The 26,779-nt window shown below is 37.9% G+C and overlaps 2 long non-coding RNA genes across 9 annotated transcripts in view; one reads left to right on the top strand and one right to left on the bottom strand.

Annotated features, from left to right (window-relative positions):
• The window catches only part of LOC143303169 (uncharacterized), a 216,123-nt gene that overhangs the window by 63,086 nt on the left and 126,258 nt on the right, over positions 1-26,779 (bottom strand). Inside the window, exons 1-2 of one of the 6 annotated variants that reach the window (XR_013059219.1) lie at positions 23,152-23,358; positions 19,559-19,882 (exon numbers count right to left, since the gene is read on the bottom strand). This is a non-coding gene — a long non-coding RNA (uncharacterized LOC143303169). The other 5 variants (XR_013059222.1, XR_013059221.1, XR_013059220.1 and 2 more) reach the window with 5 other exon arrangements.
• On the top strand, positions 15,851-22,143 carry LOC143303168 (uncharacterized). 3 transcript variants are annotated; one of them, XR_013059215.1, is made up of 4 exons: positions 15,851-19,025; positions 19,487-20,148; positions 20,263-21,084; positions 21,679-22,143. It is a non-coding gene; the product is annotated as an uncharacterized LOC143303168 (long non-coding RNA). The 3 variants fall into 3 exon arrangements; XR_013059216.1 differs by having other exon boundaries at positions 15,851-18,794; positions 18,883-19,025; positions 19,487-21,084; XR_013059214.1 differs by having other exon boundaries at positions 19,487-21,084.

The following is a 26,779-nucleotide window of genomic DNA, read 5'->3' on the forward strand; positions in this document are numbered from 1 at the left end:
AGATTTCCAAGCGTGCCGCTAAAGCCGAGTAGAAAGTTCGCGTTGTTCCCGCGGAATTATGCGACCGGAAGTGGCTTCGTTTAGTCATATTTACTGATCTCTGCCACCTTTCATCTCCCATCACCTCCTTCTCCCACGAACAAGTTACAGAATTACGAGCATTTTGCGAGCGAATTGTGACTACCAGAAACTCTTGTTTGTGTGCGACTAGTCAATCTTCTGGGCATAAAGAGAGAGAGAAAGAGAGAGAGAGAGAGGGAAAGAGGGAGAGGGTGGTTCGGGGTGGCGGTAGTAAAGTGGCTGTTCTTACACAAATAAAACAGCACTTAGTACGAGTACTTACCCTCTCTCTCTCTCTTTCTCTCTCAGTTTGCGACGACACAGACAATGGGAATGTGACATGTGCCCGGGCTCCCTACAACAGCAGGTAACGCCGCGATACGAACTCGTATGCAAATCCACTGGAGTATGCACTTCAACTGAAGCTACAGAAGCATGAGTTTCAGCAAAACTCTTCGGTTAAATCAGAGGACGACCGTAATCACTCAATCCTCTCCGCGTCTTACTCTCACTTTTCGGGTATTAAACGCGGATTACCTCAGAAACATTGACAAAACGCTGCGAGAACCAGTCTGCATATTTTCTTGAAAAAATTATTATACTTTTCTTAACACTTTCGCAACTGCTATACATAATACTCGCATCGATTCTCTTCGACATATACTTGAAGGTGCTATATTATATCGATCTTGTTTAGGCTTGAATTCTGTTGCATCTGTACAATATAACAGCGCGGAAGACAGTAAACGTCAAGTTACGAAACAGTTAAGCAACAATTCGTACAATAGGAATCCACTAATTCTACCGATTGCCTATGATTTGTTAAATACAGCATCTCTGACAATATGTGTGTTACCACGAGAGCAGCCAACATTATTTAAAATGCGAAGAAAATACAATGTGAGACTTTGATGACTGCTATTAGAACGCCGACTGTAAAGAAACTGTAAACTGTACAACTTGAAGTGCGATATCCTTTCCTACGTCAAATACATTTTATTCTAAAGAGGAAACTACTCAGTTCGGTAGTATTATAGTTAGATAGGTTGAGCAATCTATGAGAAAAATGGCGAACTATCGTCATCGGAAGGACGGACGAGGGAACGAGATGACGCTGAAATGCCGTGGGCCGATTACTCGGCCACCCGAGTACAAACAGCAGATCGCTTCGTAAATGCATGAAACACGATATGAAATGCACGAGTTCGGACGTTTTGGCATCCGGACAAGCAGACAATCAACTCATCGAGGCGTGTGGATGCATTTTTATTATATATTATAGACTGCCCAATGCTTTCCTCCATATCGTACGTCACTCACGATGTCAGTCGCTAACGTACCGTCTCGAACGTATTTCACGTACCGGGTGTTCCGAAAATAGATTTAAAAAGAAAACACGTACGTGAACGAGTTCTTAATTATTCCAGCAAGAGTCATTTTGTTCAAGCGTAATTACATCTAGATGGATCTTGTATAGCTGTCTATACATACATTTGAAAGACTGTAACCTCCTTTCGTGGAATTTATAAATTGGATCGAATGGTTAAGCAATAACTGAAGTTTCATTGTTATTTGTGTGTCAATGTTTCTATATAGAAACAATGTGCATGTGTGTGGATAATTACCTGCATGTACAACTTCTCAACAAATTATACGCTAGCCGCTATCATTTTGTCGATCAAGAACGAACGAAGCTTACTCGTAATAATCTCTCTGTCACTTCGAAGTGACGATAATGTTAAGGTTGCAGGTATTTGCATATGGAAAAGGCGATCGATATATTTAGATCGGACAATCGGTCACTGGTTACTCAATGATTAAAAAGCAATTTTCTTCCCGCGAAACTTTTTTCCATAAGGCGAATATACCAAGCTTGAGCAATATATTTCTTGTTAAATATCGATCAACCAAATCGACCATTAAATGCTTAACAAAAAATTTTCCCTTATAGAAATATACATACTATCTCATGACGAGGATGTACTGAGGATAAGACTGAGCAACGTTCCCTTGGTCAAATGCCCAATAATAGATGAAGAAAACATACTCGATAATTTATAAATTCCATGATGAATTTCTTTTTCAGGAAATGGCTCTCTCGATAACGTCGATGTACCTAGCAATATTTCTTTAAATATCTCCTAACAACGAACAGACCGCTTGATAATTAAAAACCAATTTCTTTCCAAACAGGTAGCCTACATAATTATAGAAAAGGAAGCAACATTCCTTTGATCGAATGTTGAATGACAAATCAATCAAACAGAGCGCTCTATTAAAAAGCAATTTCCTTTCAACTAGCTAACCTAACTGTACACAACTGAGCGATATTCCTCTGGTCGAATGTCGGCAGATCAATCGAATAAAACGCTTGATAATTAAAGAGCAATTTCTTTTCCATAAACTAATCTAATCGTCAATCAAGTATGGAATGGCAGATCAGGCAAAATAGCGATAAGTAAAGAACCAATCAGCAAACCAAACGATCAACGTAAGACTGGTATAGATTATTACAAGATTTCGGCAAGGATTTGATTTATTGCCCAACACCCAGTATAGATTTCGGATATAGGTGTATCGAGCCGTATCTGGCTATATCAACCGTACACATAATTACCATCTGATAGAGTTCGTTGTCTGTCGGGAGGCTGATTTCATACTTGTTCTTGTTGCCGACCCGTCAAAGGTATCCCCGTGGCGGTAGGACGGTCAATCTCGGATGGGGACCCAAGGGCCGTATGGGCTCCTTCTCCCGTCTCGACCAATCACCGACCCTTTACACTCACCCGTACCATCGAGCAATCGTAAGAGAAAAAAAAATGTTGCGATTAGGCTTGCTCCAAGACGATGCATCAACCAGTTCGAGAGCCTCGGCCGCTTCGATGGCCGATCGAAATTCACTCAACTCCAACCGAGCAAAGACAACCCTCTCTGACCGATCAATTCAGTTTATCAGTTCCCGATTTGATAGGTTTCCGTATCTATTCTAAGTTTTTATTACAGGCCAAGGTGTGATTTCTGTTTTGAAAAAATTACTTTCTCAGTTCTTATTCTGGTTTAGGAAATATAAATTTATCGATGGAACATTCTATCGGTGAATGATCCTGGTCATGCGAAATTATCAGAAAACATAAATAACAAAGAGACTGTGTTCTTTTAGGAATAGCTAAAACGAAAATAAAAACTGATCAGCAATGAGCAGAGAAGAAAGTAATCTATTGTGGTGATTCATGGATTCTTATAAATTATGCGAAGAACAAAACCAGGAATTAATATATGAAATGTAGTAAATGAATATTTGAAGAAAATACAGAGCCAGAATGTAGATTATTTTTTCTAGAATAGAATCAATTTTCTTTCGAGGAATTAGCAAAGTTGAACAGTATTCCTTTGGTTAAGTATCCAATAGCAGATCAATCAAAATAGTAATAAATAAATGGCCAATTAACGAAATTTCAATATACGATAGTAAGAGTAAGATAACCAAAGTAAATAAATTTCTCAGCGACGTACGAAATTTTATCTAGAAAAGTTTGATGTTACTGGAATTCTATCATTCCCACGTCGGCGGACTGAGTCTGAAAGACGAGCCTTCATTGAAATCGTCGATGTAACGCAATCAACGTAACACCTGTCGAAAATGCAGATTTACGGTGCAGCTGCTTCCGCCGGCACAGACAAGCAATAATTCCAGGGGAGATCAAGAACTCGTCCATAATTTCGTCGCTTCTTCTATTCCCTTCCACCTCCTTTTCTGTCCGCTAGATAAGTTCTCGCTCTTTTTCGTTCGCGCAGCGAAAAGTATTGTTTAATCAAAGTACGTCAAAATATTAGGGCTCTAACCTATTGCTATTCCCTGTGATCCGTGTCTGAGAAATCCTCCCACTGCCTCAGGCTCGTCGACATTAACGCAGGCAGTGGTCTATCTTCTATGCAACTGGTGCATTTAATCGCTTGTACCGGGTAGGCGGTTCCGAGAAAAGTGTTAGGTTCAGAAAAGATTAGGTTCATTAGTTTGGTGTACAGTGGCGAACAAAAGTATTAACAGACATTAAACTTTCTAGTAAAATTTTGGATTGAATGAATTCTTCAATTTTGCTTCCAATTTTCTTTCATTCCTTTCGTGTTAGCTGAGTTGGACGAAATATTTTGCATTTGTCGGTGCAAAAAAATATTTCATCGATGTTTAGATGGAAATCTATAATATTTTATAATATCCGTAAAAATAATTATCAAGGATTTTGAAAAAGATTCTGTTATCAGAAAAGACGTTTCTCTGGTTTGCTTATTTATTTCTAATATAGCGCATAATAGTATGGCTGTAAGAATAATTAGTTTTCTTTTTTGCAATTACAGCACAGCATTATCGAGCTTTAAAATATCTAGAATGAAATCATCCTCTGGTGTTTTACCGTCAACAATGTGAATTGCATCTTTTATGGTCTGTAAGTTTTATGCGTTTTTCATTAGGACCAGTGCAAGTGGCTTTATTATGTAGCAGTCACTTCCGCAGCTGTATTACTAAATAATCTGATCATCTTTAGGTAATCAGATTTTCGAGGTGTTACGTGCAGTGACTGAGGCACATCCTCTGTTCTATTAATTGTAACACATCTACTCAATTCTGTTTCACAAAAATATTGCTAACCTGACTGTATCTTTCTTTAAAAATGATGTACTAATTGTGCTAAGAGAAAACTGTATAAAATTATCAACGACTAAAATATAAAATTCTTACAAAGGAAATCAAAATGAAAAATGTACGAAAAAATACTTAATATGTAAAAAGGGATCTTTACGAAAGGTAATCCAAATTCCTAAAAATGTATCGTTTTATTTATAAAATTTATCAAATTTCTATGAAAAATCGCAAGTTAGTCATCTTGACCACCGTGGTAGTTGTGATATTAAAAAGAAACGTAACTCGATGTTTGGAAATTTATTCGGTTGTAAATCAGAACGTACAGGTCTATCTCGACACGTCACAATGACAAGCAACCACGCGTGTGCGAACACATCCCCCTTTACAGAGCCAAAAGACCTATCGAGGCAACGTTTGTCACACGCATGAATTCTTTTGTTATGATTTTGTCAAGCCATTCATCGGTCTGCATTCGCTTCGATGGGGCCAAGTCTCCCACGCGTAACACCTATGGAACCTGTTTTCTTCTTCCATCAGCCAGATGAGGTGCCGAGATGAAAAAAAGAAAGAAGAAAAAAAAAAGAATCGAAACTTATTTCGGCTCCCTCGAGCGGAAAGCATCTTTCTATCGAGTGCTTTGCACTCTGGATCCACTTCACCGGCTTTTCACAGTAGCTTGAACTACGACCTCTGTGGAAAGGTAAAGTATAATCTTTCGCTACGGAATATGACAATTTTATAGAACTATATAAAATTGCAAGTATAATATATTTCTTTGAAGTTCTCTTATCAGAAGCGGATAACGATAAGGCTGCCGAGCGAAGAGAAGATAATTCGAATGGTAATTGCAGAACGAGTTAATCTTTCAAATTGGTTCATTTTAAACGAGCCCTGCCGAGGGAACAAAACATCACCTGCCGCTCGATGACGATCACGAGGAGGCGGAGGACTATTGTCGGCCGCGTCCGGTTTTATACGAACTCCATTGTCCCGGACTTATATTTATTCATTAACAATTACCGGCTACTCGCAATACCTTGTGTTGTACGTTTGATCGCAGCTGTTTGTCAATGAGCATCGCCATATCGTGACTGCATAAAAATTGAAATATATATCACAGCACAAAAGGAAAGAAAATTCAACGAAGGCAATTACGTTGCATCTGAGATATCCGCTGCAATTTTAATAATATCTATCGAAAGTGAAAATCGATGTATTGGACAGAAGGAAATAATCTCTGAACCGAGATTAAAGTTGAAAGGAGAATTTATGGTTAAGTCATCCATAAAAGGGTAGATCCAGTAGTGTCTCCGAGGAAAATAATCTTTCGAGAACTCGATGTCGAACTGATACCTTTTCCACAGACTTTTGTCAAAGAATTTCTATTCGTTGTAACATTTTGTTAGATACTCGTGAGAAATCAGGGATATTCTTTGGGGTATTTACGATTCACCTTGCTTCGTACACATCGGGTTTTGTTTGGATTACCATTAACCGGTTCCGTTGGAGTATTTAGCGATTCATCTTCTCCAAATGTTTGAAAAAATTTTCAAAATCTGATTTTCACAATGTGCAATCAACATAAAATTCAGGAGAATAACGGAGCAGTACATCTAGGAATTAGTATAGAATTTCTGTTAGTGTCATTATTTTGCTAGACGAAGGATCTAAATAGAACGATTATATCGTTAGAAAATCACCAAATCTGTTATATCTCGGCATTAACCTCTTCAAGAATACTGCTAAGTTTGATGTATATATGAAATTATTTTAAATAAGTATAGATCTACAATCATAGATAATTGTACGAAATCCTTTAACAAGTACTTAACCGTAACATGCAATTCCATGTACGTGTATCACTTCCTCATAAACAAAAATACGATTACCTTCTACCTTAAATAAATTGTTTCCCGAAGAGACCAAACGACATATTCCGTCAATGGCTAACTTAAAACTTACGTTCTTTCGTTAATCCATTGTGTCGTTATACAAAAATACCAGTAATTTCTTGTCCGTGGCATACATTATCAGCAAGATCTGTCCATTACTTGAATTAACAGATGAACGCACATGGGAATTCAGTTGAAGCTTGGGTAGAGGGAAGAGAGAGGTGCAGTTCGGCTGAACTGTTCGGGAAGAGCACCGCCGACGGGTGCCGATCAATTAACTAATGATCGCTAATTAACGTTCCCCCAGGGCGGTAATACCCGATAACGCCGGCTCGACGCACCAGCCTTACGTTAACCATCGCTCGTGGAGCCGGAACAATCTTGGCGAAGGCCTTAGTTTGAGTTTAACCGTGGCTCAGCACCGTGCTGAGTAATCAAACAATTACGAGGGGGTGAAAGGTGGTGGTGGCGGTGTTGGATTGGTGGGGGGCAGGGATCGCACCACGGCGGCGGCGGCAGCGGCAGCGGCGGTGGCTTTCAACCGTTCACAGTCGAATCTTCCTGAAATGCAGAGAGAATGGACGAAACGAAGGGCGAAATCGGACTAGGAACCGAGAGACGGTTACCAGTCGAACTCGAAGCGCGTACGAAGACAGCGATTTCAGCAAAATAACGCTCGCCGATCGATATGATCGTCGACCAGAATTCGGCAACTCGCGGAATACCGTCTAATTGACTGTTAAATTATCGCCGCTAAGAATTCGAACCCTCTTCTGTTTCCACTTTCCACGTACCTTTTGTTCAATGGTTTGCCTCGTTTCCAGGTTACGGCAAGACTTCCAGCTATGCACAGTTCGGTTCTATGTGTAACGAAACTTTGGTAAGAGTTTGGTTTGGCTGAAGTTCCAGATAGTTTGAAGAGATATTTGTATTTTAGGGATTGCAAAATGTGTTTGCAATCACTTATTGTGTAACTGATTGCGTTCCACATTAGCTAATTGTATCTGTAAATTAATGTATCGTATCTTTTTGCACGAAGCTTTAACGATGTCAAATCTTTGGTTTTATTGATTAATACATTTGTCACTGGGTTTGTCGAAAAAATATGAGGGCAGATAATAGAAGAATTAGGTTCTACCTAATTCTTTTAATATGCCCGGCGTGTTTAGTCAATTTTCACGCTCGACCACGAAAGTACAGTACTCCTATGCTGATGTTCGACGTTCACTGAATAGTTTTGTAACGTGCTTGTAAAAAACATTTATAGAAAGAATTTATGTATATCTAAAACACCGACCACGAGCTTAACAGAGTTAAAAAATAGGAAACTACATTTTACATTAAAAAGATTGGTTTCAGTATCCACACGAGTTAACCCTATTTTATTTTTCGCGATTGTTGTAAATTTTATAAATTTTTATGCTCGACCCTTAACAATCTACAGACTGTTTTAATCCGTACACTCGAACATTCGGATCCATTATATCGTTTATAGCCTAATACTTGCATATTTATAACACAACTTAAAGATTAGCAGGGAAATTAGATTTCAAGGAGATACGTAGTTCGTAGTAAGAAAATGCCGGAAGGGAGGGCCGCAGGAGAAGCGATGCAGGAAATATACATAGTACGATACAATGTGCGAAAGGTGAAGCTAATAAGCCACGAAGCCAAGTCCACTTGCGACTAATCCAAGGACAGAAATGGCCGGTGCTCCCTTTACGGCTCGTAAAACTTTCGAAAGAGGCAGGAAGGAAAGCAGCAACCGAGAAAGTATTCGCACAAAATTGAAAACTGGACGACATGCATATTCATGGTGGTAGCTTTAATATATGTTTTACGGCTTCTGCTGGTTCTCCCTCCATCACGGTTTTCCTCTTCCTGTCTTTCAATTGCCACTTTCTCCTAAACCGTGGCCACTCATCATCCTTTTCCGAACAAAATCTTCGAAGTGCTCAACATTTTTAAGACTTTAGAAACTTTGTACGAACATTTTTGACAAGTACCGTATCTATAAATGAGTTAAAGTATAATTTAATTGCAAAATGTCTGGATGAAGGATGACTTTGACTATGGAAGAATAGAATGAAATGTCATTGATCGAAACACCCAGTATGAAAAATCATTACATGCGTGTGCACCTTTCCTCTTTTTCCCTTACCTTCTTCTTTTTTCTTTTTCTTAACTGAACATTGTTCAGATTCTTAATCACTGTTAGTCAAATATATTTCTCGTGTATCCTGTGGCTTTTCAAAATCGACGTCTTTTAATACCAAACCTGAAACTCTGTATTTCGATTCTAAAGATTTGTCCCGAAAACCGAAGAAACAGAAAATGGCGACAATAACTCAAGGATTTTAATCGACTCCACAATGACGTTTATTCCAATGGTATATCCGATAAATAAATTAGATTGATAGGAAAGTCGAAATGCTGAAAAGGTAGTGAAAATGAGAGAAGGGGAGGGGGGCAGTAGACGTCTCTTGAAAGCAGATTTTAATCGAGAGTCAAGCCGAGACAACGAATTTACGATCCAGCATGGCTCTTTAGCAACTCGATTTAAGGCCGTTCGTCGAACCAAACGATGCGGTAATTAACATAAAGTATTAATAACGATTCTATCGCTGACGGTTCTCTTTTTTATGCCGAAGCTCTTTTTCCACGGTTTATGTGCCCATTAGATTTTACGATCGCACCGAAAAATAGCCGAACGATGGTGCGTAGGGGGTCCCAGGATTCATCCTTTTTTTTCTATCCTATTCACCTTTCTTCTGGTGTCTTTCGTTTTATCCACTTATCGCCTATTTATTCTCGCACTTTCACTGTATCAACGCTCGAACAGAAACACGTGTTAAGCAAATTGAAAACTGATAGAAGAGCAGCATACAGTGATTTTTGTATAAAATGTTCATCGAAAGTATAAAATTCATACAAAGTTCCAAATTGGAATAATTTTAATTATAAAAATCTAGCCACGTATCTTGGAGAAGCGATTATCTTTCTATTTTCTAGATTCGACATTCTATAATAAAATTTCATATTCTTAAATGGAAGATATAACATTCTCTTTGAAAACAAAGCAAACTTGATCTACAACTCTACCAGAGTGTTCGAATACGAATGAATCATAGCGTATATACTACATTATTGCTGAATATAAGAGAATCTCGAAGCATTGACTGTTATCTGTGAGAAAATGGATAAGCGCAAAGATATTCTACTATTTTTTACCGACTATCCACGAGAACTGAGTTATGAGAAAATCGCTGTAGGTGGTCTTACGCGAGATAATCGAACCTCAAATAAATAACTATTCTTTCCAGCTCGAAAGCTATTCTTTTGTACGTACTATTCTCTTGGCACGTGTTTATACCTGGCAGATGTTAAATAGCATTTAATCATTAGCATCATTACGTTATTTTTAGTGAAAGTGATTCAACGTGTAATGAAGAATTATTCAATTAACTAAAAGCAGCAGTTTAACCAAAACGTGTAACAAATTCCAATTAATTTTAGTTAAGGCAGGATATAATGATTCTGATGGTTGACTGGACCAAGATCGCTGTCCACTTCATTTTCGATTCGAAATATCAGCAGGTGGGCATACCTGACAGCTGTACAACTCGACATTCGTTCACGGTATTATTAGCATTTACAAAAATGCAGACCAGAACGGATCGATGCCCGAAATTAGCTGTCCAATATTAATTAGCTTTTAGCCTAATTGCGATTTTATTTATCCAACCAAATGGGAAACCGAACCGATCGAGATCTCAATCTCATAAAATATAATTAATAGACGAATTCGAAGTTTGGGAAAGTTACGAGTTTGGGAAATCAGTTAGTCAATCTATAAAGAAACACAGACAGTCTAAGAATCTGAGAAAATTAAATTTGGAAGAAGAGTGATAAAACTAAATTTATAAATCCATATAAGTTTTTCTTCCAACCATTAGTGTCATCCGCGCTATAATAATTAATTAAACGCATTTGGAAAGTGAAAATATGACACTACGAAAACTTTGTCAGCACCAATAAATATAGAATAAAATATAGAATAAAATATAGAAATTTACACGAAAAAGTACAACTGGTACATTAAGTAAATTTAACATTAACTACGTTAAGTAATTTACGTCATCAGTAATGCATTTTTGTAAAATCTTTAAATGAAATCCTCTCGTACGCGTAACGTAGTATAAGTGGCCCTAGAAAATATTAAATTTTCCAATAAATTTATCAAAACTCTATAGATCGTTTATATAGAAATAAAATAATTGTGTACTGTTGTTAGTTACCAAGGAAAATAGAGTTAGAAAAATGAACAAAAATGGACTTATTATACTCGTATATTTGCCGCGTAATTTTCAATTCGTTTATAACCTTGAAGTTTGCATCTAATTGTCCCTGTTTCGATCAGTCAGAGAGAATGTTACGGAAGACAGTGGTAGAGCTTGATAGAGCAGCCATACATATCTCGGTCACGGAAAGAGCAACCGGGAATTTTTCTCATGAAAAGGACCCGATAATGCGTCACGACATTTTCCGTCTATCCGGTGAATCTTCTTCGTGGAATAAATATGTAAATAGGAATTTCTCGTTTCTCTCGCGGCCGCGCACAAGACTCGCGACAATCTTGACCTCTCCTGCTCGTAGCTGGTGTCTTCCTCTTTGTTCAAGCCTGGCTTTCGCTCTTCTCTCGCCAATGTCTCGTGGAAAGACGTCGAACGCCGCTACTGCGTTCTACCTGCGATATCAGGCCCGGTCTCCCTTGAATAATTCAACGTGCACGCTGCTGCCGATTTGCAAACGCGGATGGAACATCGATACTTGTACGTACCAATGTATCCCGAACTTTTGAAGACGTCCAGAAACTGAATTGTTGCTGTGGGAAGCTCTAAAGGCTACTCGCTCTGTCAGCCATTGTTCGTGTCGAACGATCGTATAAAAGAAAGGAGATGGAAAAGATGAAAGGCAAACGTTTTTTCACGATGACCAGACTCTATATAATACATGTCCAACTGAATATTGAAACTTATTAACGGAATAGACAATCGACTGTTTAAATACTTTTGTAATCTCCACGATTAAATATCCTGTAATTTCTACGTTTATTTTCAAATTTGTTTCGCAAACTTCGCCGCAAACTTCGTGTTAGCGTAATTTCAAAGTATTTCCTATAACGGACATAATATATCCATAAAAAGTGTTTATAAGCGTCCAAATACTTTGGTAAGCTTTATCTGTACAAAAAATAAAATATCAGAAGAATATCGATCGTCGGCAAGAAAAACAAGGTAACATCGCTTATCATGGGAAAACAGGATGCGTCCTCTCGAGTATCGCGTCTTTTCGGTATCGCGTGTCTTCGTATAGCTGATGGCGGTTTCGCGATCCTGCGCTACTTAACAAACTTACCCTTTAACCCCCGCCGTCTGGGCCAAGCACCGGTGCGGGGACGCGGAAATTCTTAACGCTGTTAAGATATGTTAATTTTGTTTACCTATAAGCTATTAAAGGGGTCCTAACGTGCTTAAAGCTAAATCAGTTTAGTTTTCGCCGGATGTGTTCACGGCAGATCCACCGGAATACGGCGTGCACAACCTCGAAAGGTATTTCGCGAGGCAAGTCGGGGAGGCGTAGCCTTCCGCGACAGAATTTACCACAGCAAGCCTTACCAACAGCACGGCGACGAGATCTTATCGGATATCTCGACGATGTTTCGACAAACATGCAGCTGGTTATCGAAATTTCAAATTCGCCACGGATTTGATATGCTGCCGAACTTACGTTAAAGATGGATTACACGTGACTTTCTACCGTGATTTTACCAAAACCAGCGAGATTATCGCTGTTTGCTGATTGAAAAGTGGGAAGTTTTTGCTCTGGAAGATTTATTAACAGCAATGATATTTATGAAGATCAGAAGTTGATGGAGGTAACTGATTTGACACATTGATAGAAGACTAAATAACAAAAAGCAAGAGTAGACTGCAATAAGATGGAGGTGATAATAGAAAATAATTTGCAGAATCATTAGCAAAAGAATTGTATCTGTAATTGTATGTATCTGCATTTAGATTTGGGAAAAAGATAATTCATCGCAGTGTTTCATAAATACTTCAATTTCTCTAAGCTTTACAAAATTATAGAAATCAGATGGCAGATAAGATAGTGACAATAAAAGTATTGAGCAAATCCTTGTGATTCTTCTCCATAACTACGATATTAAAAAGTAAGATTCATCAAGGTAAGTTGATCGATAGAAGACGAGTTTCATTTATTATTTCGCATTAATTTTTATGTATTAAAAGAAACTTCGTTCCATCTACTGATAAATAAATAGATAAAATATCTACTACTATTTCCATAGATCACAAGAAAAGTGTACAAATAAAGATCGACGAGAATTAGTTTACAGCTGGCGGTATTTCGATTCACGAAATCGACAAACGAGAAAATCTTTGCACGGGTACAGCTACAACTTTGCAGCTGCGCTTATTACTAATCCACGGCAGAACAATTTAGGTGTTTGCCATTACTAATAACCTGGCGAGCAAACGCAGCATTATTAACAGGTTCGCAAACATCTTCTGTATTAGTGATCTCGTCCCCTATAACCTACATAGTCTTTCTGTGCACCGATTTTCCACCATCGCCGCCCACACGCCAACCCTTATTCCGATCTCTTGTACAGATATTTGCCGTGTCTACACCGGCCAAATTATCTCCGGCGATTTGAAGATAAAGGATTTTCACCGTTGCCGGAGATACACGGCGCTCTCGCTTGGATGAAGCCTGAGAATCAAGTGCTGATAACTGGCTTCGCTAGTAACTAACGAGATTACCAGACTGTAGTGACGAATCTGAGAATCACATACTTTTAACATTTTTCACCGCGTGATTCTCACGTATTCTACGTAACACCGTGGTACTTTCGGAATATTTTAAAGATATTCATAGTTAACTATTCCATCAGACTAATGAAATACTCAATTATTACATATTTAATATGTGATTTGTAATAAGCGATTAATACACGCTATAAGAATTTACAGTTTTTTAAAAATATTAAGATTAGTTATTTTTTATGTAGAATACCATTAAGCCATCCCGTTATTATAAGCATATAGATCGTTTCATTGTTTCATTTGTAGCGTAAAATAGCTCGTTTCTGTTTGAGTAGAATGATCGAATATGTAAATATAGGAATATTTGTTATCTCTGATCCTAGTAATTGATATAATTATGAATAAATTTATAAAACCACGAAATAATTATCGTATCAGCGGAATTTATTTTCATTTATCACATAAACTCGTCTTCAACAGAACCGAAACGATGCAGCAAACAACACCGAGCTCACGAAATAAATAACTTATCACGTGCAAGATATTCGATAACCCTGGTGACAGGTTAATTCGTCTCTTCCCAGTGAGCAGGTCAAAAGTGCTTGGAAAATTCTAGTGCAACCTCCCCGCGCTATTTATAAATCATCGATGGATATTAATAACAGATCGACGCGCGACACATGGCACCGAGCGTATTTTCCAACTTTATTTCTGCGACAGGAACGACATCCCGCCGTGAATCATTTTGACGGATGCTTCTGCATTTTGCGGCAAGTTGATGTTAATTCTCTCGAACAAGCTGAGAAGGAACAGTTACTATTTCGACATATTTGATCGCTATGGAGAAAGGATTGCACGAAGTGTTCTGGCATTCTCGAACTGGCACGTCAAGATTTATCAGGCATCAGAATAGGATCAAGCTTGTCGAGCGAGCGTAGCCGTGAATATTCGTTGCCTACACAGGATTACGAAATAGTCGGGACGACCCGAAGCGGATTGACTCACTGACAGTTTTTGGCGCGACGCAGTTTGTTTCGCGGAGTCGAACACGGACTGCATTAATATTCTGGCAACGTCGTCAAACAGAGCAGTTATCCCGTTCCCCGTGCTTTCCTCTTTCGTCTTCTCCTCTTAATCTCTGCTTGCCTCTTTCGCTACACAGTCGGCCTTTCCTTTGCCTTGCAAATCTTTCCGAGAACGCGAAAGTTTTTTCGAATACGCGACCGTCTTCTTGCGCTCGCGTGATTCTTTTACGCGCAAGGACGATCGATTTTGCAAATTCACGTGGAATTCGTGTTAGTTCGGCCCGCGAGAGTTAAGGTAATATAGAAGCTGGAGATGAAAATAGAAGAAAATAAAAGCGACGAGATATCGTAAAGATACATATTACAGAAGCGTTCGTCATTTTTCATAAAATACTGCTCATTCTACTTGACAATTCTAGTCTTAATTAACTATCAGAAACCCGGATTAATGTGCAATTAGGACAATTTCCAACATTGTTAATAACATCGAGTCGTTCTGAAGTTATAAAAGAGGTGATGAAACGCTTAGTAATTGAATACGTAGTAAATAACATTGAAATATCATTTGAAGAAAATTTAAGAAAATGAGTCAATTAAGCCGAACAGATCAAAGTTGCACGATAAAGTGGAAGAAGATTAAAGAAGTACACCATCGAGTAGATTCACGAATTTCAAAATGACAGTAAACCGAACGATCATGAAACGTGCACGTGTATTTCGGGTTTCGTGAGTCATATGAGATGACGTTATCGTGTTTGGATCATACACCACGGAGCGAGTGTAGTCAAGAGTCAATGCCAGAAATAATGTTGCTACATGAGCTTTGCTAGAGTCGGGGGTGATGTCCTAACAGCATCAGTTAACGAATTATATTTATCCAGTCGGGACTTCAATGTCTTCTTATTCCTATTACTATGTCTTTCCTTTTGCTCTTTAACTTCGTTTCATCCACAGAAGTGCTACTTATACTTATGGCAGCTATTGTAGTTCAAAGTTGAGAGAAGGATATAGTTAATTATTCCAAATACCTTGTATAATATTACAATATTATACTATTTACATATTGACATTAATCGCAAAATTGGACCGTAAAGGCAGTTTCTATGTTAAGTTAAATTAAAAATACCATTGGACTTAGACAATTCGACAATTAATCCACCTAATATAGATTTTTATAAAATTGTTAAGAGAAAATCAATTTTCCTTTGTGCAAACACAATCAGACGAAATATATTCATACGTATCAAGTAAAATATCGTTTGAAATTCTACGGATCATTGCGGTTGCTCAAGGGTTAGAACTAACTGGAAAAGAACACTCTAACAAAATCTTATCCAAAATTCAACGATAAGATCTAAACTAACTAAACCAACTAAAGGAACCATCCCTTAAATCACCGTCTCTTCGAAATTCTAATTTTCATACTCCAGTGATAATACCAACTTACGTTTGGTGGAAGGCAGAGGTCGGTAGGAATCGAGTGAACCAGATACACGCGAACGAAGGAATTGAAAAACTGAATACGGCGTATACGGATTTGTTATCCCCCCGATCACCAGCAGGCTCGAGACAAATGCGCCCTCCCCCCCCCCGACCCAGGGGGTAGGGGGCCGTACGGGGGTCGGTGATAAACAGTGTCGCTCATTCACAATGGCCGGCAAACACGCATTAAAACGGACTAATATGAAGTGTATTAATGCGAGCGGCATTGTCTAACCCATGGTGTACATGGCTACTGTCGTGGAGCCTGCCTTTATCCCACCGTGGGGGGCCTTGCGATGCTTACATACGTATATAGGCCCCCTCGATATACCCAGTGACTTTTTAAAAGCCGCCGCAGCAAGGAAAATGCATTCTTCAATCTCTTATGAATGGGCCAACTCATTCTCCAGGGATTTTAAATGAATTGACAAGTTTTGCACTGGAGGAGCAGATGGACGCGTAAATACTCCAAACTAAAACATGTTATGGAAGTATTAAAGAATTGTGAAAATTAATTCGCAAAGAAGACTAACAAATTAATTCGATTATCTATCGTATAAAGTGTTTACCTTTGGTTCGTAGTTTTAAAGTTTCAGGTCGCAGGTCTCTGTATACAAATTGTTTGTGTTTCGATGTTCTGCGATGGACACAGTGCTAGAACGTTTAATAGATCGCTTGGATTGCTTAGCAGATACTAGAAAAATCGTGCAGCAAGCGTTTGAAGTTAAGGCACAAGTTGCACATATGCAATAGATATGCAATGCAAGTATATACGATGTGAAACTGATTTATTCGCTGTAGGAGGAAAACCCCCAGATCTACCATATTTTTTTTAATAGAAAACGTATTGTCCTCCTTTTTCTACGACGACAACTCACTATCAATAATTCTTCTACGGTACAATATAAATACACCAAAGGAACTGAAATAGTCGAATATAAAGCGAGGAAAAGAACTGTTGCAAATGAATTACGAAGTGGAGCAGTGGAAGACAGACATTAAAGTGTATTCCAAGAAGCGTTCAAGTACAAGGTTACGAGGTACACCCCGTATGGGACCAATCGCAGGGTAGTGCTGCAAGCTAGTTCTGCCCACTGGTCTAAATTATGGGGTCGCTGTCCAGCTCGCCACGCATAAATGATTGCCCGTGTTATGTTAAACATCCAACAACGGAGAGCCCCGAGAGCTCACCCACACGAAACATCCGATGAAGGTGGAAGAGAAGCTGGATAAGGGAAGAAGAGAAGTGGAGGAAGAGGCGAACGTTATTTATCTCGAGCAGTCGCACGAGCAAGGATTTTGAATAATTCCTGGTCGGCGGAAGAGGTCGAGGATCTTGCAACTCCAGGCCACTTCGTATTGTCCATAAATATTCTCCAGTCTGCAAAAAGTGTTCGACCACGGGCCACGCGTGCAACATCACATTTTCGTACCTCACATTCTCATCCTCTATCCTCAATTTGCTCTTCCTGACAGATACAGGGCATTCATCTTTTGTATTATACAATTCTCCAAGCTGCAACATGTTGCCGCGTTTTTCCTCACATTTCGGAATCTCGAAAACGTCTCAATAATTTTCGACACGAATTTTTATATCAGTTACGTTTTTCCTAGTGCGTTTATAGATCAGGATGAAGAAGAGTCCTGTCTATTTTGGGATTTCCTAAAATCACTGTAGGATTTGTCTGCTGTTGAAAAGTTGAACGACAAACTATTCTTTATAACAAAGTGTATCGTAGGCTTTGTATTGTATACGAGACAGGTAGAAAAATTTACAATGAAGACAGTCTTCTTTAGATGAATTAGTTTAGATCATTGTAAAACTTTTTCACAGGAAAAATGTTGAATACTGAGAACTAGACTACAAAGGCATTGAAAGAATATTTAACTAAAAAAGAATGAAAAAATCATCATCAACGGAATAGGTAGGAGACAATCATCAATAATGAAAGATTAAATAGTAGAACTTTTAATTAGACTTCTTTTCTTTCTGAGAATTTCCTATCATCGGTCTAATGTTTTCCAAACGAACCGATCTTAATGTATCTTCCAAATAGGAGCGTAGAATATAATCTTTCCACTGATTGTGAGAATATACGGTTCTATCGCGGAAAGTGCAACAATTTGCTGGACACACGAATGCCTCAGAAACAAAAATACAGTTGGTGATCGACTCAGAGATCGGTCGGTCAGTGACCAACGAGGAAAAAGACATATTAGAGACATCATAATGCCAGGGCGAAGCTGTGTTCCAATTTATAACCGGATGATATCGCGATAGAGTCTCAGGTTCGAGGCATTGTGTTCGGTAGGGTTTCGTTCCTGATGTTACACCGGGCATCGACTGGGTGGGGTCTTGGTGCCTTGGTGGCCTGCCACAAGGTATCCTTTTGATATCCTGTTAACTAATGCCAGCTATTCGTTACAGACGAATAACTCAAGAGACGTATACGTTTTCCGCTTAAAGAATACTGCCGCGTTTCATGAACGATTCGACACACTCGAGTCCTCGTTCGAAGATTCTTCAAAGTCTATCGAAGTATTGTTCTTTGGGATATCGATCTTTTCGATCCAATATCGGAATAAAGCTTCACAATTTTATATTCTTCACGTGTATTCTATTTTATTTTAAAGTATTTGTTGGAAGTTATTGCGACGAACGTTATTTGTATTCTCTATTAATTTCTTTCAATTTGTTTATACAGATAAGCACAGTTATTTGGCACAGAGTTGAGACATAATAAAATACGTACGTATTCAAGTACGAAGTATTATCAAAACCTCCTTTACAACGTTTTATCTGAATGCGACGTAAAAATAATCTCACAGAGAAAAGGACAAGGTAAAAAGAACTTGAAAGACGCATAGATTAACACGTGCAAAGCAAAGGAAGAATGTAAAGAAGTATATATAAAGCTTATGTAATATAGTGGGTGAATGAAGGGAAAAAAATCCTGGTTACAACGAGCGAGAAAAAGGACACCACGATGAGATATGAAGTTGAATCCACGAGATTCTTATTCATGAAGGAATACTTATTTTATACGGGAGATAAGAAAAATCTACATTATTGGTAAATATGTATTGCATTTATCGTGGCACGTCAGGCAGGAAATTGACCTGCACCTCTCTAATTTCATACGTCTCGACTGATATTTTAATATTGCAATCATTGCACTAATTCAAAATAGTACATCGTCTTACAAATTTGAAATCAATTAATCCTACTGGAGCTTGAAATGAAAATTTCTTCTAGAATTTCGCTCTTCAATGCAGATTATTCTAGCTAAATTAGTATACTTGAAAAACTTCTGCATTAATTAGAGAATTACATTCCAGATAGATACTCCTAATAAATTGTCTTAAAAAAAAAAAAAAAAACAATCGTGACATAAAATAATCATTCCGCAGCATAACAAGCTTGCAAGATTAATTAAACTGCAATAACTCCACCTATAGCATTTCAGTCTACATTAACCCACATTTTTCAGAGGTTTTTCAAAATAATGTAGTATTATTTCTCCCTCTAACTAGGGTACGAGTCCAATCATCAAAAGAAAAGCATAGTATTGCGTGATAGCAGTTTCTTAGTGGATAGGTACTTACCTTGCAATTACTCCTCTGGAAGAATGATAAATATATCTGGGTTGCATAAACCTGAACCGCCGCCATTTCTCTTTCCACGGCATCAACGATCTCCAATACGCTTTGCGACAGGTGAATCGGCCAAAGAGTGCACCCTTTACAGCAAAAGAATTAATCGGAACGACGGCACAGAACGTGATCCCGTCAGGTTGAGTCCAGGAGTAGAGGATCGTGCTGGAGGGGCAGGACGAGGTTGGTCAAGTCCTTCCTTGTCGGGATCACTCTAGTAGGCGGTACCAACGTGGCCAGGCCTACCTCTCTTCTGACTCGGGTGTAACAATGGATCTGCAACAATATAAGCATCTCGTTTTCGTCCGGATCTAAACTCGCTTCTGTGCTCTTCCTCTGACGTATACACTGATACATGACAAGTAGCCAGCCCAACAAAACGCCGGGACTGAATATACAGTCGGTAATGCGCTATTGTATCGACTTTAAATATCCGTTGGTTTCGTCTTCCGAGCGGTTTCCGGTATTCAACGTTCTCTTGAATCTTCACACGTTAACAGAAACTTTAACACGCGAGGAAAATTAGACGTTGATACAAAAAGGTACAAATATAGGTAATATATAGAAATGGTAATTCTATTCCGAACTGGAATACTATTGGTTAGGTATTACCAGTGGGAATAGAATATTGTATAAGCACGGGTATTTAATTTCAGATACGAAGAAATATTTATCGTGTATAGCGAATATAATAAGATGTATAGTAGAATCTTTTCTAAGAATTATGAATGCATTTGTTGTATGTGATAATGAGTAAGGAATAAAATAGAATACAAAATAAGAACAAATAAGCAAAAAAAAGATGGTAGCAAAATAAAAATGAAGAAATAAAAAAAATAGAAATTTTCCTTTCTGTTATGAAATTAGAATATTCATACTTAATGAGAACATGTCTGAATATACTACATATACATATACCTGGGCGTATTTAAAGTATAATTGCATGTAATTTTAGCTAAACTTTCTATGCTAGAAGAACACAGATCTACAATTTTAAGCACGAAAGTTGAAATAAGAATGATAAATGGAAAATATATAGAATTATTATTCACAAAAATATTTATACGTTGTTACATCCCTGGTATGAATGTTATAATACATAATTTCTAGAAATACACCGAATTTACGAAATTAATTAAATTCCAACTTATAATCACGTACATATATTTTTCTTAAAAGCAGAATTAAAGAGACTCGTGTTATATGGTGTTTGTAACCGAGCCATGAAAATATTATGAAAACACCAGTTCGGTTTTTGTTCATTTACGCTTTGTTAAATGAACATCTCATGAATTATAAAAATTTTTTACCTTTGCGGCCGGGGATTAAGTTTTACATTCACAGCGTCGAGCGTATTTTACACTACGTCTGGTCCAACATTAAAAATAGATAATGGAGCGGTGAAAATAAACAGTCATCTACGTGCAATCGCTACGTAAGCATGCGTCGTGGAAAAAACAACAGATATGGAGAACAGGGTAAGGAAAAATATAAAGAAAAAAGCCAAATATCATTTTTAATTCATAACTCCATCGGAAAGTAACCAAGGTACTCTGAGTTTAAAAACTGAGATAAAATATCATTTTCCTTATATTCTGTATCCTTCTTTGTGATGCTTTGCAGAAATTATTAAAAAATATTTCCTGTATCTTTAACAGTTTGGAATATTACTATAATCTAATGAAAGTTGATCTATAAATAAAATAAGTAAATTCATCGCGAAACATTAATATACAAATAATATTTTATCTTTTCAACTTCCGCTTTAATAGTTGCATTGCCTCAAGAAATAATTTTTACTAGCTACGAATTAATCGTAAAGATTTACTTATAAACTCACAGCTGTATCTACCTTATGATAAAGTAAATTAAAATTTCAACGATAATTTGAACGCAAAAACGGCGTATCAGTCAAGATCTCAAACAGCGAAACGCTGTAATTTATACCACGTTAAACATTTTAATAACAGTTACTAGTAGATACGACGTGTAACGAAATGATTTTTTTATCTTTGATTATCACTTACATAAACGTGACAGAATTACATTTTTTTAACAAGGATAAATACTAGTTTCAGATAGAGACAGGTATATACCTGTGGACACGGCGATAGATGATCTCTACAAAATGATGTACCAATGATGTTGACAATCTAGCGCCGAGAATACGACGATTCTCGTTCAACTAGCCTCGGTAACAAGCCTCATTGCCACTTTATTATCGCAAACAGATCTGCCAGGAATAGCCACAAATCACACAGAACTGGTTATCCGGTGCGTCATACATGAGCTTATGTCCGTGTTTCTCAACAGCATTATCTATGGAAACGGACTAACTCTCCTATACTGAATACGATGGGAAATATTCTCGAAACAGCATGGAACAATTAGCAATTAGCATAATTTCCAATCCATTACCTCCTAATAGAAATTCGAATGTATGCACAGAAGTGACTAAAAGGCATACATGTAACAGCTTTGATTTATTAACTTCTAAATTAATTTGTATACGAGAATAAATGTGATTCGTAAAGATATCTTCTAGGCAGTTATTTCTGGATACATAAGGGAAAAGGATTATTCTAAATTGAAATAACAATGTTTACACATAATTACAACTAGTTTACTCTTGAAGATATTATATTACTGTTTAATGAAATTGAAGTATCTATCCATTACGAATTTTAATCGGGCGAATCAACGAATAGTATGAATTTTGATAATACGTTGGAATAACGAATGTTACATTAATTAGAGAGTGTTCACTAAATAATAAAATGTAAACTAATGTTACTCAACTTACATAATCAAAGAATCAGTCAGAGATATCATAAACATGAGGCGAATTTTAGGTTAGATCCAGGTTAAGTTGTGAACACTTTAAAATATTACACTATTCACGGAAAACACGTACAATTAAAGATAATTCACTAAACAATACTAAAAACTCTGTTACTCAAACAAAATCGATATAATCGATATCGATATCGCAGACGCCATAGAATTGAAAACAGAACAAAGCAATCTATGTGTCGACTTCACCTTCAAACTTTACCGAAATCCTCTGCTATCTCCTTATTCCATTAATTTAACCTCAAATCATACAACATTACCCTGAAAAATGGCATTGAAACGTTGTTGCTCAATGAAACACGTTCGATCTTGGATTTTTTGAAGGGAGATCCTCGGTTCTATGGTCGATATCCTCCGCGGCGGGTAGATCAATGCCCGCAACCAGCCCTAAATCACTTCTTATGACAAGAACAGATGTACGCGAACCTGTCCTGTCGCGAATAGTCAGCGCAATAAGGCGGCGGAGGACGGTCGCGCAGGTATCCGGTAGTCTGGTTCGTTCGGCTGGCTACATCGAATCTATGAGAGCGGCGTTATCGTATTGTAGACTATGAGGCGCTCTCCGCTCGGGCCGTTCGTGTTATGCCGGCTCGGTATACCGCGCGCGGCAGCAGCAAGAATAACGCGACACGTATATAAAGACGATGGTATATCTGTATCAATTGTATGCATATGTGGATCCCTTCTCTAACCTCTTCCTCCTCCGTTCACCTCTATCACACTCTCTCTCGCTCTATGTTTTTCTCTCTCTCTCCCTCCGTTGCACCGCACTTCGTTGGCGCTCCAAGTTCCAAGGAAGCTCGCGCTCCTAGAGCTGCCTATGTATATTTGTCGCGCTTAACCATTATACGCTTTATCGTTATTGTTCGTCACCGAACGTAGCCTCTCTTTCGTCCCACTCCGCGCCATACTGCGAACGCTGACCAGAGATGCAACAGTGGAAGGGGACAACGGAGGAAAACTAGAGGGCGCTAGAGAAAGAAAGACGGCGCTTCGAGAGTTAACCTCCGTTAAAACAGCATACCTTATGTGATCTTCATTTGAATACGATTATGGATAACGCGATACGCGAAAGAGCTATGCCGCTGCATCAAATTTGATATTCAAATGGACGATACGTCTCTTGTTCCTGCGCTCGCCAACTTCAGCTCGATCTGGACTGATCGAAGATTCGACGAATACCGGCAGATCGCGAGACCGCGAGCTTTCCTGTCGGGTTTGTGTATTATACGTTTTCTGCGAAAGCGTACGAACAAGAACTAGCTACTTCCTGGAAGATGTGTACATGTATCGGGATTCAAGAGTTGCTTAGAAATAGAGAAAGAACGTGGTTAGAAATTATAAAGGCTGGTATACTTACATTATCTAATCGAGTAAATGTAAAGTAGATAAACGGTAAAAACATTGATACACTCATCTCCATTATTCTATAAGCGCAGATAACATTTTCAACCACACCATTTTCATACCATTTTCGTTCATTTCCTGCCATTAATGTAGTATGTTATAACCTTCTAGCCCCGACTGTTCTTGCTCGATCAAATTATACTTATATACCTGGAAGAAAAAAAAGATGCTCATCGATACGGATAGCGTTTTTGAATGCTCGACGCACAATCCGCCATGGAGATAAAGTAAGAGCGCGATCTTATTTGAAAGTAAGATACGCGATCGGTGACATTTCTATGCCAAATATATCGCACAAAGCAGCGCCGCTTCTCCCTGTCATATTAAATATTATTTATGTTCGTTCGTATAAAGATCCCGGTTGCTTACGAGGCTTGCTCTCTGCACGGACGACCGCGTCTGTGTTTTCCATACAAGTACAACCGCACACACGCCGCCGCGATAAACCGCCGCGTGTGTAACCACCAGCATATGAAACACAAAGAACGGCCAATCGAAAAACAATATCGATCCATTGTTTCGTCCGTCCAATAAATATCGTAAATATCGGTCTACTGAATTACAGGTCCAATCTCGTTCGCAGATCAGCCGACCTGCACTGTTACATCGTAAACTTGCCTCTCCGCTGGGCTTCAGCTAGTCTACTGATATAGTAGCTCCAACGCAACGTGCGTTTGATGTAAAGGAATCCGCTTTGAAATTCCCTTTATACGCAAGGGTCTTTTTCTGAGTTGTTTAGAGTAAGTTTTTATTGATGCATTCGTAAATTATATATACCAATTGAACTCGAAAAGAAGAAAGTCATCTTAAAGCGCAGAAGCTGTAATACTATAAACAACAATTTTGTTATGTTGCGGTGTAAATTCCTGCTGTAATATTAAGGAAAATTAAATAAATATTTGGAAAGCGTGCAACTTTATTGAAATATATAGACTTTATGATGATCAAAAAAAATAATTATCATCCTAATTGAAAATTGGAGATTGTATCGTAATTTAAAATATTACCAATGCTTAGAACAATTGAAATCTGTTAAAGAAGCGAAAGTATGGGTAGATATTTTTAGGGTTTGCATGCAAAGATACTCAAATGTATATTATGTTTTGTCGAGTATTGCGTCAATAAGAATACATAGATGGACAATGTTGATAGAAGAGACTTTCTGAAGCGTATATAAAAACGTATGTATCATGGAAGGCCATTGAGAAGTAACATTATATCGCATTTGTTCTCGTGTACCGAACTGCGACACACGTTTCTACTCGAGTTTCCGCCCTTGGTTTTACGTAACCCTTTGAGAGAGCGTAAGTCAATGATCATGACCAAGAAACACCAATTTCATCAAATTTTCTAAGGAAAATATTATCAACTAACGTAAATAAACATTAATGGCAGTACATTTGTATATTACATTACATATTATGTTAACTGCCTTAAAGTACATAAAAGGACAATAAACGATATTTAAAACAGCTGCAAGATTTGTGAAAGGATAGATGAATTAAATTGTGAATATTTAAGTTAGTTGATAGTACTGACAGCGCCATCTCTTGCTGAATATTCGAAGCTGCGGTGTGTTGCCAGTGACACTCAACTTATGTTCACATATAAAATTTCATAATTATTTTACGAAGAAATATTTTCACTTATTAGTATAAAAATGTTAAGTAAGAAATTAAATGAAAAATTCTTTAAATATAGGTACTACAGTGCAAATTAAAGCAGTTGTTTCTTTAGAAAGGAACAAAATTTTTGCATACAATTTCAAGTTCAATTATTATTGATATTTTCATAAACCAACAATTATTGATCTACACAAACCAAGTATTTAATCTTTCGGATAAAACTAAACACGAATAAAACAGTCTTGCGGTACAAATGATTTCGTCTGCAAATCTATAGGTTTTACTAAACTATCAGCTTGCAACGCGGTCCGTAATCATGAATGTATATTTCATTTTATTATTTCCTTTTCTTTCCTTTTCATCTATCTACCACTAGTTAGCTAGTTTTGTTTTTCTTTTATTCTAACTATACCTTCTAGAATACTCTGTAATGTGTATCCACATATACAGAAGGTTTCTCTTATTATTATTATAAAGCTATCTTTAAATAACAATATCTATGATTATGATAATCGCTACAAGACGATTCTATTTATCTTAAACTGGTCATGAAACAAACAATTTATAAGATTGGAGTCCATACTATAGAAATGTACCAATTCCCCTTCCTACTTATAATTTTTCATTCCAATAACGGCAGACGTTCAAACAAGTAGATTTAGCCAGCAGAAGTTCTTCAATCAGACGCTAACTAGAATTCCCTTCCATTAAACTTCCATCATAATAATGTCAATAATTAGCGTTGAACTCCCTAAACATTCGGTACATTTAATCAAATCTATACCTGCAAGTCTACTAATAATTGCTAAAATGTGTACCTTTCTGAATTCAGAAATTGGCGGAAGCCAGTAAACAGGTGAAAAATTCCAGGAAATTTGGAATACGAATGCACTGGGTACGTAGGTAGATAGGTACGTGCACACGTTGAATCCGTGAATTTTTCGCGAGTATCCAGCCGCGGTATAATCTCGCATCGAGTGGTTGGATAGACTCAGAGGAAAAAGAACGGCGGGAGTACAGACGGAGAAACGTACACGCTAAGGGTGTAAGTAGGGAGTGCGAGCGAGAAAAAGAGAGTATGTATACGTATGTATTAGAAAGGGAAGAGCAAACGAGGGAAAAGGAGAAAGAAAACGCGACTGTAGAGGGAAGGAGGGGGCGGAGAGTTAAAGAGGATTGCCGATCCATCCATGAGGGACGATGCAGTCTCTGAATGCGAGATAAAACCTCGCTGATGCCCAGCAGAGCGATCTGTGTAGTGCGAGTAAGAGTGCAAGCCGACCGTCAG

Source organism: Bombus vancouverensis, chromosome 9 (assembly GCF_051014615.1).
Source record: "Bombus vancouverensis nearcticus chromosome 9, iyBomVanc1_principal, whole genome shotgun sequence".
NCBI lineage: Eukaryota > Metazoa > Arthropoda > Insecta > Hymenoptera > Apidae > Bombus > Bombus vancouverensis.